The 12,856-nt window shown below is 35.2% G+C and overlaps 1 long non-coding RNA gene across 2 annotated transcripts in view; it reads right to left on the bottom strand.

Annotated features, from left to right (window-relative positions):
* The window catches only part of LOC124078678 (uncharacterized), a 47,640-nt gene that overhangs the window by 17,327 nt on the left and 17,457 nt on the right, over positions 1–12,856 (bottom strand). For both annotated transcript variants that reach the window (XR_006847011.2, XR_009225046.1), the window contains exons 3-4: positions 1,507–1,638; positions 1,223–1,395 (exon numbers count right to left, since the gene is read on the bottom strand). This is a non-coding gene — a long non-coding RNA (uncharacterized LOC124078678). The remainder of the gene's footprint in view (positions 1–1,222; positions 1,396–1,506; positions 1,639–12,856) is intronic.

Genomic DNA, 12,856 nt, shown 5'->3' with positions numbered 1-12,856 from the left:
AGTCTTCAGGACTAAATTCTGAAACATCTCAAGTCCTTGAATGTTCAAACACATATAAATACTGGAATTTTACTAATTTTGTCACATTCAGTTGTCTTAAACATCCCCTTTTTTGGAAATTAACTTAAAGGCAGGGAATCTACAAAAGTCAATTGGAAAAGTGCTGGTATATAAGAGGACTCATAAGAACCCAATCAATGTTTCTTTTCTGTATCCTGATTTCCTAGCAGTTGTATTGAATGCCTGAAAGCTCTCCAAATGAACTACTGTTTGATTTCTGGTTGGGGGGTCACTAGCCAAGCCATAACCTTTCTCAGGTCTATTTCCTTTTACCTTGTCTTCTTGTTCTTTCTGTGATCGAGACTGAATCCTCCAAGGTTTGAAAGAGAGCCAAACATTATTTATTATTTTTGTAGCCTTGTAGGCATTCAGAAAATGTTTGGCTTCAAGTTGGTTTCAATAAAATAGTTGGCTAGAGTTACAAATGAGCATTTTGGCTGGAATTTTATTAAATACCAGTTTGAAGTTGAATTTTGGTAAAGCTTCCCTGAATACATCTATCTTTGTCAATGGATCTGTTTGTTTATTAAGTGCATACTTTCTGGATTTTTGTGGGAAGAGAAGGTCAGACAGAGGAGCATGAGGATTAGAAATGATTACGAATAAAGAAAGGGATTCATGGAGAATGGTGTCTAGAGATAAGGCGTTACAAGAAGGGAGTTTGAGTCATACTGTGCATAAGTGGGTGTCCAGCCCAAGGCCAAAGCAGAACTGCCATGAAGCTAAGCTTCCCATTGGCGTGTTTTCCACATTCTGAAGGGTGGTCACAATTAACAACAAAGCCTAAGTGCTATTGATACAAAGGATGGACTCCATGGGATAAACTTTATCCTTCTTTAGTTTAAGCTTCTTCAAAGCTATAAAAAGAAGCCGGCCCTACTACAAGGGATTTGTTGCTGTCTCCAAAAGTGGAAGGTATAGCAATAATGACTTAAGTAATTAGAAATTAATTGCTATTAAAATAGTCAGGGGTTGCCTATGTACATTTGGGTTACAAATCTTAACACCGGGCGTATGCCACCTTCCCTTTCTTAAAAAAGAAAGAATATTTGAAGTTTCTCTTTTGAAGACTAGAGATAGCACCGACTAACTCCAGGGACATGAGCCCTGGATCTGGCTCAATAGTTTTGTTGTTCGAGTAATTGGATCATCTTGGACCTACCTTCTTTGATAGAGCACACCGACAGTCATAGAAGAAAGGAAGTTAATTCTAGAAATTTTTAGGCGAGACTGTTCAGAATCCAGGCTTCTGAAGATTCTTGCAACAGAGAAGTTTCTAAGAAGAAACTTCCAGCTTTCTAAGTGGATACTTGGTTTGGGAGAATGGAAGAGAAACTAAAAGCAACAAACACAAAAGAATAGAAGATAATTAGACAGTTGAAGCTGACAAACCCTTAAGTCTCAATGACAGAATGCTGAACAAAGGTTGCAAAAGGGTTGACTTACCCATTATCAGCTCCTCGGAGCAAGGACCAGGTTTGAGATGTTGGCTGGAGTTCTCACAGTGCCGAATGGGACTGGTGGTGACTTCTTATTGAGGGGTTGAGTGCCATGCCACAATCTGGCAGGATTCGCATCCTGCAAGAAGGTGGTTATTTAGAAGCAAATGCATCCACTTGGTCAGTGACCCAGCAAAAATGTTCAACTCCCTATAAAAGCTCCGTTTCCTCATTTTAGAATGAGATCTCAAATCTATATCATAGGATTGCTAGGGGTTTAAATAAGACTATTTATATAAATGCGTAATAGTGTTTGTTATGAAACTATACTACAACGATTAACAATATCAAAAATTGCTATTAAATGAGTGTCTACTATGTGCCTGGGTTTGGATGAAGAATTTTCTGTACATCACCTTAATTGATCTTGATAACAACACTATCAGAAAAATTCTTAAAGAACAAATGTATATGGGAGAATGTCTCATAGCAGTACTTTCCCAGGGAGTTCCAAAGCAACATGGGACCCATGTTTCAGAAACAAAAGTTCCAGAAATATGGTGAGGAAAGGGGAAAGGGAGAGAAATCAGGAGGCAAAGCCATTTTTAAATTGTAAGAGTACTTTGTGAAGAGGGGTCTGAGAAAGCCACCTGTGAAAGGACACTTGGAGATTTGTGGGGTAGCAGCAAGAGTGGCTAGAGATAGTGCTGCGAGGAAGAAATGAGAGGAACATTCTCTACTTCATTGGAGATATTAAGGGAAGTTCAGGACCTATGAGAGAGGACAGGGGCCCATAGAGTGAAGAAAGCCCACTGGGCATGGTAGTGCACGCATGTAATCCCAGGGGCTCGGGAGGCTGAGGCAGGAGGATTGTGAGTTCAAAGCCAGCCTCAGCAATGGCGAGGCCCTACACAACTCAGTGAGACCCTGCCTCTAAGTCAAATACAGAATAGGGCTGGGGATGTGGCTCAGTGATCGAGTGCTCCTGAGTTCAATCCCCAGTACCAAAAAAAAAAAAAAAAAAAAAAAAAAATCAGAGGGCAGAAAGCCCATGAGAGAATAGAATATCTGATGCCTAAGGTCTCTAAAACCACTTTATCAGGTTGAAGAATTAGTTTACAGGGTGAGCAGGGAGGGTCCTTGGAGGGGGAGAAAAACTTGGGCAATTGTGGGCTTGTATATGTTTGGGGAGAAGATGCTAGGATAAGATTCTTCAAAAATACATATTTTAAAGTTATTTTATTGAGGTAAATACCCTTAGAGGAAAATGCAGGAATCACAAGTGTACAGTTCTGATGAATTATCATAAAGTGAACACACCCATGTAACCACCACACAGGTCAAGAAAGAGAACATTACCATCTTTATAAATATTTACTACTCAGAGTTTTCACATGTTTGGTTTCTTAAATGAATTTGTGTCCTTCCCACAAAGATATTTAAAGTCAAATGTGAACAGTTAGGACATTTTATGCATGAGTGAGAAAAGAGGGCTTGTTCTAAAAAATAACTTGTTGGAGAAAACATTGAAATCCATAAAATTCCATAAAAGTGAGATAGGAAAATCAGCATATCATTAAAACCTGAAATAAAGGATAATTTTAATGCACCTTCCAAATCCAAGAGGGTTGAAAATGGAAGTTCAAAGAGGAATTCCCATTTTTTTTTTAAAGGAATGTGTTGTTTAAAGCCTTCAAGAATATACAGCTTTTGGCACTGTTCCAAACACATTGTGTGCTCTACAAATATTTTTTGATAATGACAATGGTGATAAGTTACTTTTAAAATATATAATTCATGATGATCTCCTTAAAGTAATAACCTGTGCAAAGAAATAATGACTTGGAGTTCCTGGTTGGAGCCTTGAGAGACGGAATATTCTGTGTGTATTAGTAATGATGTTTTACACCCCAGCAGAAATTCTTCTGCCCTTTACCTCCCTTCTTCCTAACAACAAAACACAGTTCTGAGTTTTGCAGAGATAGAAGGAGGGAAAGAAAGTAAGAAGCAAGAGATTGAGGAGAAAAAAATGTTGAGCCAAAGACACTCCAAAAAACTTCCTTTGTACTTTCTTTTGTGTCAAGGAATCAATATTACAACTTAGTGTAGCAATTAACCATACCTTTCAGCAAATCAAATTTCATCAAACACATATTTTATTTTGATAGATAGATAGTCAATTTGTGAACTGAAAAGGGTTCTCCATGGATCTACTGATGATGAGTGATCAATAAGATAGAAAATAAAAAGCATTTGCCAGGCATTTGTCTGCTTTTCTGCAGACTCTCATATTCTTAATGGAGCCTTCTGTTGAAAGTTTACAGAAGACAGAATTTACATGTAATGTATAACTTTGACAATGAATAATAAATAGAGAGCATTTACCTGTTTATAAGTGCTAAACCAAATCTGGTTTTATGAACTCCCCATATGATCCCTGCATTGTCACAAATACATTGATGATTTGTTTTGTCTTAATTTTTTAAAATTGCCAGAGATCTTTGGAAGGGACGAGGCATCTATTTCATAAGAATGTATGAAATTTATAGTTTGCTGTGTCCTCAGCATTAGAAATGGGTGATTTTAGCATTTAGCCATTAGGGTTAATTAAGGTATAAATAAATTTAGAATTCATAAGAACCTTCCTAGATGTCCACTTTAGCCAGCTGATTATAATTGAGCAGGTTTGCTTTCAGATCCACTACTTGGCTATGACAAAGTGAATAATGCTGTAGAGCACCTTTTATAAGAATACAGGCAATTCAAGTAAATTCTTCAGAAATAAGTGAGATGTGGTACAAAGAAAACTGAGACCTACTTTCAGGTTTACCATTAATTAGTTGTATGACCTACGGCCACTTTATCTTTGGGCAGTAGTTGAGATTATGGGCTTTGGGATCAAGTAGACATGGTTCAAGGACCTAAGCATACCTACAGGAGTTTCAGATTTTTTTCATCTGCAAAATGGGCCCATTAACAGTCAAACTTCATACAAGGTTGTTATTCGAACAAAATGGAACTGTGCAGAAAATGCCTACCACAAAACCAGCGATCATTAAGTAATTGAATTGGAATAAGTGGTCACTAATTTCCTTTCCAGATCTGAATGTTACAATTCTATGAATGGTGGATCTTCTAAACTGTCTTGTCAAGATTGTGGCCAGTTAGGAATTTCAGGTCCCTGAGAGGTGGCATGAGGTAACCCAGCTTTACTTTTGCGTAGACCCTTGGACATTGGAGTATTTTAGTTATACATTTATTGAAAACCTTGACATCCCTTGAAAGAAGAGGAGAAAACTGTCACCCAGTCAGAAGAGGAGAGACCATGTGGACTCATCTGGCACAGTGTTTCAAGAGAAGCTGTGTGCTTGCCCTCAGGGTTGATGTTCTTAGGATCATTAGGGTTTGAACCAGGCAGCCTGGCTGGGCCTGGGAACAAGGCAGCTCAAAGACAGAAGGCCAGTGTCCTTCGGAGACATGGAAGGAGACAAGTGATCACTCCCTCCACCTTCTATCAACATTCTTTCTCTTGCAGTTTCTGTATCTATGGATGCAGTCTGGGGTGGCAACAAATAGTAGCTGGAAACCAAGCCATCCCCAAAGTTTGTCTAGTGTCTCCCAAACATAATAACAACATCCTACATCTTTCCAGTTCTATCATTGACAAGCATTTTTTTCCAGTCATGGGAAGTAAACAGGAAAGAGAACACTTTGCTTGTCTTGAAGATGTAGAAATTTAATGCAGAGAGGCTTAGTTTAAGTTGAGGAATCCAGTATTTAAACCATGGTTCCTGGGTTCCATGCTTATTCCTCTTACCTTTTTAATCCCAGATATTGGGTTGTGTAGATTCAGGTCATTTCTTTCCTTCCCATTTATGTCTAAGTTCAATTTCTTTGTTTATAGACTAGAACTGTCAATAATAACTTTACTAGATTTGTGAGAAAATGAAATTAGATAATATATATGCAGTGCTTCATGCTGTTATGGCCATTAGTAGTGGATCAGGTAGCTATAACCCTCTCCTGCCTGGGAGGATTTAAAGTTCCTAGTATTACTTTCTATTGTTTCTTCCAGTGAAATCCCATGTTTTAAAGATTTTGTATATCAAATTGAAATACATTGGTTAATAACTGTTTTCTTTTATTATCAAAGGCATTTAAGATTGTCAATTGGAGCTTTTGATCAGCAACTGCACTGAAATTGAACTGATTTAATTCCAATAAAAGTAAAGGAGTGGGATATTTAGAGAACCTTTTAATCCTTATCTAAGTAAAAGTACTTCCTTCAGGTCATTTAAAGAGTTTAAAACATCTTGCCGATCTCAAGCATTGTCTTTGTACATTCTGGACATAGTTGGGCTCTCACTTTTCAATGAATGAGCCAAACCTCATTATTACCATCTGAGTCAGTTGACGTTTTCTGTGTGATCTAATTCAATTTTTGAATGTTAAAATTTTGTTCCATCACATCATGGGAAATTGGGATGGTCCAGAAATAATCAAAATGAATTCATTAAGAATAAAACTGAAGATAAATTTTTAACATGCCACCAGAAGTTATTGGTTAACAGGCATACCAATCTTTCAGATATTACAATCTGATGTATAAGATTCAATTATGTAGTTTTGTATAAGACTCATTTATGTAGTCATTAAATGGCAGATTTGATTATATTTTTAAATACTTTTTACTCTGAAATTTTTATAAAAAATTAAATTAAATGCCAGATTTATTTTTTACCCTGAGATTTTTATAATATTCAAAAGGGAAAATTTTTTCTTAAGATACATAAATTAGATCATTTGTAACCAAATTTAACTATTTAGAGGGAAAATTTTAAAGGATGTTGAAAGAGACAAATTTATATAAAGTCATCACTTATTTTGCCAAGATACATTACATAGAGAATAAGTCTTGAGCCTTTCAAGTATTATTGGGCCAACCTAAAATAATTTCATTGTGAGAGCATGTTCCTTCTCTGTGTGCAGTCTAAGTGCATATTTTGTGCTCTTAGGAATAACTTTCCAAAGCTGTGTGAAGAATGTAGCAATAAAATCTAATAAGAATTATGGCTCATGATTTGAATGATGTCAGTACCCTTTTAATCCTCCCAAACATGAAAACGTTTTCTCCTCCTAAATAAGATTTCTTAACTCTTTGTTTCTAAGGAAATAAGCAGAGCTCTGAAATTTCATTGGCAAAATAAGAGTTAAAGGAAGATGTTTCTTTCCATTGTTAATGCTTATGCTTATCATTAAGATCATCACTTTAGAAAAGAAATGCATTCTGGACAACAATATCTTTATGAACATATATTATTTTTGTCTGATTTTATTCATACACTATTTAACATCAGAGGATCTCTTGAGTTCAGTGTTCCAGTTTTAATCTTTTTTTTTTTTTTTTTAAGCCAGTGGTTGCAAACTTGAGCATGAAGCTGCATTACCTGGAGATCTTGTTAGAATACAGGTTGCTGGGTCTACTTGGAAGGTCCCATTTTGGAGGCCTGGGTGTGTTTAAGAAACTGCATTTCTAAATGGTTCCCAGGTGATGCTGATGATGCCAATTGGAGGAGTCACACTTTGATCACTACTAACTTTAAGCATATCACAAACAACCTTTGTATTTTACAATTTCACTGGTGAGACCCAGCTATCATGAAGCATGTTCTCTTCTTAGTTTAGATGAATCCCAAATTCAATAAATTAGTTATCCCTTAGTTATATGGCTATAATATTTATTCCAAGTCAAAGAAACACATGCAGGAAAGCACAGTTGATGAAATGGTTCGATGCTCGAAGCTGCCAGACCAAAGAATCTCTACGGGTAAGTGTGTGATTTCTTCAGTGACATCACATTTGCCTGCAGAGATTTTCTAGTCTGCCACTTTGAAAATTGTATTTAGGAGGGAAAATAATTTGTCTTTGTTTTACAGTGATCTTTCTTGTCCTGTTAGATTTGTAAAATCTAATGTTTATTCAAGATTGAAATAGATGGAAGTTGGAATTATAGTTGGGATTCAGATAGGAGTTTAACACTGATGTACACTCTAATTCTGCCACTCATCTCCATGGAGAATGAAGGAAAAGGGGGAAAGTGAAGCTTCTCCAAACTACAACCAATATAATTTGTAACAGTATGGTTAAAATAGGATGGGGAAACTCATATCCATGAGTCTTGAGTCTCAAGCAACTTTATCTACATATTAGACTTTGCATGTCTTCCTTAATCTACAATAATTCCTAAATAATCATAAGAGATGAGTAGAATGAGGAGGTATGCTTCTCACTTTTCATTTCTCATCTGTCTTCCACCTAATAAGCCAAAATTCCCATAGAAGACTTGGAGATCTGATAAACAAATTTAGCAAAGTTGCACAATATAAGATCAACATACAAAAATCAATAGCTTTCCTATATTTCAATGATGAATCTGCTGAGAAAGAAATCAAGAAAACTACTCCATTTACAATAGTGTAAAAAAGTGAGAATAAATCTAAGGAGGTGAAAAACCTTTAAAATGAAAATTATATAACACCAAGATGGAAGGACTTCCCATGTTCATGGATAGGCAGAATTAAAATTGTCAAAATAGGCATATTACCAAAAGCAGTCTACAGATTCAATGCAATCCCCATCAAAATATTAGTAACAGTCTTCACAGAATAAAATATACTCTTAAAATTTATAAGGAAGAGTAAAAGACCCATAACAGCCAAAGCAATCCTGAGCAAGAAGAGTGATACTAGAGGCATCGCAATACCTGATCTCAAATTATGCTACAGAGTAACAGAACAGCATGGTATTGGCATGCATAAAATAGATATGAAGACCAATGGAATACAATAGAAGATACACAGACAAATTCCCATAGATATAGTCATCTGATACTTGACAGAGGTGCCAAAAACATACTTTGGAGAAAAGATAGCTTGTTAAACAAATGGTGCTCACCCTGCACAAAAATCTACTCAAAATGGATCAATGACCTAGAAATTACATCAGAAACATTGAAACTCCTAAAAAAAAAAAAAAAAAAAAGGATAACAGTCCAACATATTGACACAGGCACTGCTGACTTCTTTAATAAGGTTTCTAAAACTCAAGAAATATAACCAAGAATTAATAAGTGAGGTGCCATCATATTTAGAAGCTTCTGCACAGCAAAGGAAATAAAAGCATGAAGAGACAGCCTATAGAATGGAAAAATCTTTCCCAGAAATTCTTCCAACAGGGAATTGATATCCAGAATATATAAAGAACTCAAAAAACTTAACACTGAGAAAAGTAATAACACTCAATAAATAGGCAAAAGATCTAAAGAAACATTTCTCAAAAGAAGAGATCCAAATGGCCAACAAATGTATGAAAAAAAAAAAAAACAACTCAATATCCTTAGCAATCAGGCAAATGCACTGAGATTTTATCTCACTCCAGTTAGAATGACAATCATCAAAAATACAAAGAACAATCATTGCTGGTGAGGATGAGGGGGAAATGGTTCACTTATACATTTTCAGTGGGAATGCAAATTAGCACAACCACTTTGGAAAGCAGTATGGAGATTTCTCAATAGACTAGGACCCACCATATGATCCAGCAATTTCACTCCTTGATGCTTATCCAAAAGATCTAAAAATAAGCACACTGTAGTGATACAAGTATACAAATATTTATAGCAGTGTCGTTCACTATAGCCAATTTACATATACATATACATATATGGTATATATACACAAAAAAGTTTTACTCTGTCATAAATTATTTTATGAAACAAAATTATTTTTATTTTAAAAGAAATTATTTTATTATTTTATTTTAAAAGAAATTATTTTCAGGTAAATGGATGGAATTGGAGAACATTATGCTAAGTGAAATATGCCGACTCAAAGTCAACAGTCAAAGGTTTTCTCGTATGTGGAAATGCACACGTGCACAAGGGAGCAGGGATCTCATGAAAATAGAAGGAAGACCATTGGAATAATGAAGAGGGATGGAGGAGGGAAGGGTATGGGGAAGTACTGGGGAATGAAATCTACTGTTATGCTATGTTTATATATAAATACCACAATGAATCCCGTGTGTGTGTGTGTGTGTGTGTGTGTACATTAATTAAAATTACAGTAATAGAAAAGGGACATCAGTAAAGCAATCCAATTGGGAAAGAGAAAAAAGGAGGGAAAGGGAAAGCACTTGGGGAAAAAAAATTAGTCTTATAGTAAAGTACACTATAATGAACATTTTTCATAATATTTGGCTTAGTCATGGAATTAATAATTTTATAAAAGTTGTATGATATTATATTGTCTTTTAGGCATATAGCTGTATTTCAGATGAGCTTTTTTAGTTCTGGGTTATATTCCAAATTTATGTAGCAGTGAATCCCAAAATTAGGTTTGATTATGTTTACCCAACACAGTGTCTTGATTATCTGTTAATCTACCCTATACACATCTTTGGACCTCAAAATTACTTTAAAAGTGTCCTCTCAATTGCATTCTGACTTTTCTAAATAAACCATAAATACAAACTTAACATTAAATCTCTCATAAGTGTGTAGAGGATATAACAGGTGGCCCTGATCTGATTTGAGTGGAGCTAAAATCATGTGTTGAAGTAATTGCAACTTACAAAGATAGAAAACATCTGGGCTTCAAGGGAGAACATTTCCATCCTTTAAAAATAGAGAACTACTTCCTTCTGGGTTATGAAGAGAGGAGGAGCTTCTTCTGGGAATTCCATGATTTTCAGTCTCTTCTTCTAAGCTCCAAGGGATGGGAGCAGTACACCTTGGTTATGTAAGGAAGACAAGGCTTCTTATGCCATTATTAATTTTCTCAAATCACGCTTTTTGTTTTACATGTGTTAGCAGGGCCTGGTCCAAGTTATTACTTGTTCCCTTGAAGGGAAACTGAACTGTGAATAATGGAATCATAGTCGCCCTGTCCCTGATTTTTTATCTTGATTATTTCTTTGCTTCATGTGAGGCGTGGATGAAGCACAGCTCTGGAACAGCCTCAACATTTTGGTTGCCTCTGTAACTAGGCTGTTTAGAAACAGGCAGCCCATAATATAGGGCTCCTGTTCATTTAAGCACATGGGTAAATAAATATCACTTCATAAACATAAATACCTGTTATGTAAGCATTGTCGGCTATTGGCATATTCATACAAATAAATTTGTAAGATTATTCCTAGCAGAGACTAAAGGTCTGAAAAAATTAGACAGCATACATTCATTTTTGAAAGATCAGGCCAAGATCTGCCCAGTGATTCTTAACCCTGGTTGAACATTGGAAATATCTTAGATTTATGATATCCAAGCCCCAACCAAGATCTCTTAAACCTAAATTTCGAAAATGTGGATTTAAGAAGTCTCTTAAAAAATCATTGAGAGCAGTTTTTGATTCACAGCAAAATAGAGTAGAAAGTGCAGAGTACCTGTATACCTTCTCCCTACAAATGTACAACTTCCCCCACTATTGACAGCACCTACCAGTGGTTCCAATCGATGAACCTACAATTATAAATCATTATCCCAAATCCATAGTTTTCATTAGAGTTCATTTTTGGCATTTTATGTAGGTTTTTTGACAAATACATAATGATATATATCTAACACTATAGTCTTATACAGAATAGTTTCACTGCCTTAAAAATCCTCTGTGCTCTGCCTATTCACTCCTACTCCCTCTATAGCTCCTGGCAACCATTGATCTTTTTACTGTCTTCATAATTTTGCCTTTTCCCCAGTGTAATATTATTGGAATCATGCAGTAGTATATATAGTCATTTCAGATTGCCTTCTTTTGCTTAATAATATGTACTTGGGTTTCTTCCACTTCTTTTCATGGCTTGGCAGATCATTTCTTTTTAATGACCAATAATTTCCTTTGTCTTGATATATCACAGTTTATTTATCCATTCATCTACTGAAAGACATATTGGCTACTTTCAAGTTTGGCAATTATGAACAAAGCTTGTATTAACACCTGAGTATAGATTTTTTGTGTGTGTGTGGACATGTTTCTAGCGCCTTTGGGTAAATAGCAAGGACTATGACTGCTGTACTATGTACTACAAGTATGTTTAGTTTTGTAAGAAATTGAAAAATTCTCTTCCAAAGTATATGTACAGTTTTGCTTTCTCATCAACAATGAGTTCTTGTGCTCCAAATCCTTGCCAGCATTTGATATTTTCAGTGTTCTGGAGTTTGGCACTTCTACTAGGAGTATGATGTTGTTTTAATTTGCAATTGCCTAATGACATATGATACTGAATATCTATTATATGCTACTTACCATATCTTCTTTCGTGAAGTGTCTATTCAGAACCTTTGCCCATTTTTAATTGGGTTAATTTTCTTACTATGGAGTTTAAAAGTTCTCTCTGTATTTTTGATAACAGTCCTTTATCAGATGGTCTTTTACAAGTATTTTCTCCTAGTCTGTGGCTTATCTTCTTAATCATTTGACATCTTCTTCTTTTTTTATTTGTTTTAATTAGTTACAAATGACAGTACAATGATCTTGACATATCATACATTTAAATCAGATGGTATAATTTCTCATTTTTCTGAGTGTACAGGTTGCAGAATTACATTGGTCATGCAGTCATGTATATATCCACAGCAATAATAATGTCTATTATATTCTGCAGTCCTTCCATTCCCCGCTTCCCCTCTCCTCCCCCCCCATCACTTCTCTCTACCCAATCTAATGTGTCTTGACATCTTTTTTTTAAGAGCCAAAGTTTTAAATTTTGATTAAGTCCAGCTTATCAGTTATTTCGCTCATGAGTCATAGCTGTGGTGTTATATCTAAAACTGGGACTGTGTTGACTCATAGTTCAAGTTAAGAAGAACTGATATCTTGACAATATTGAATCTTTTTGTTCATGAAAATGTTACATCTTTCCATTTACTTAGTTGTTCCTTGATAACTTTTATCAGAATTTTATAGTTTTCTCATGTAGATCTTGTACATCTTTGGTTAAAATTTTCCCTACGTATTTCATTATTGGGGGTGCTTATGTAAATGTAATGTATTTTTAATGTCAAATTTCATTGTTCATTACTGGTGTATAGGAAAGTGATTTGCTTTTATTTATTAATCTTATATCCTGAAAATTTGCTACAATTGCTGGTTCTAGGAGTTTCTTTGATTCTTTCAGGCTTTCTAGATAGATGTTCTTTCATAAGCCAGTATTATTTCTTGCTCTAAATGTGTATATCTTCTATTTATTTTTCTTGTTTTATTGCATTAGCTATGACTTCTAATACAGTGTTGAAAAGAGGTGGTGAAAAAGGACATTCTTGTCTTATTCCCTATTCTTTGTAGGAAATTTCCAAGTTTCTT

Source organism: Marmota monax, unplaced genomic scaffold (genome assembly GCF_021218885.2).
Source record: "Marmota monax isolate L192 unplaced genomic scaffold, Marmota_monax_Labrador192_F-V1.1 WCK01_AAM20220418_F8-fsc00015, whole genome shotgun sequence".
NCBI classification, from domain to species: Eukaryota; Metazoa; Chordata; class Mammalia; order Rodentia; family Sciuridae; genus Marmota; species Marmota monax.
The sequence above is the reverse complement of the archived record's forward strand: the minus strand, read 5'-3'. Positions and strand labels throughout refer to the sequence as shown.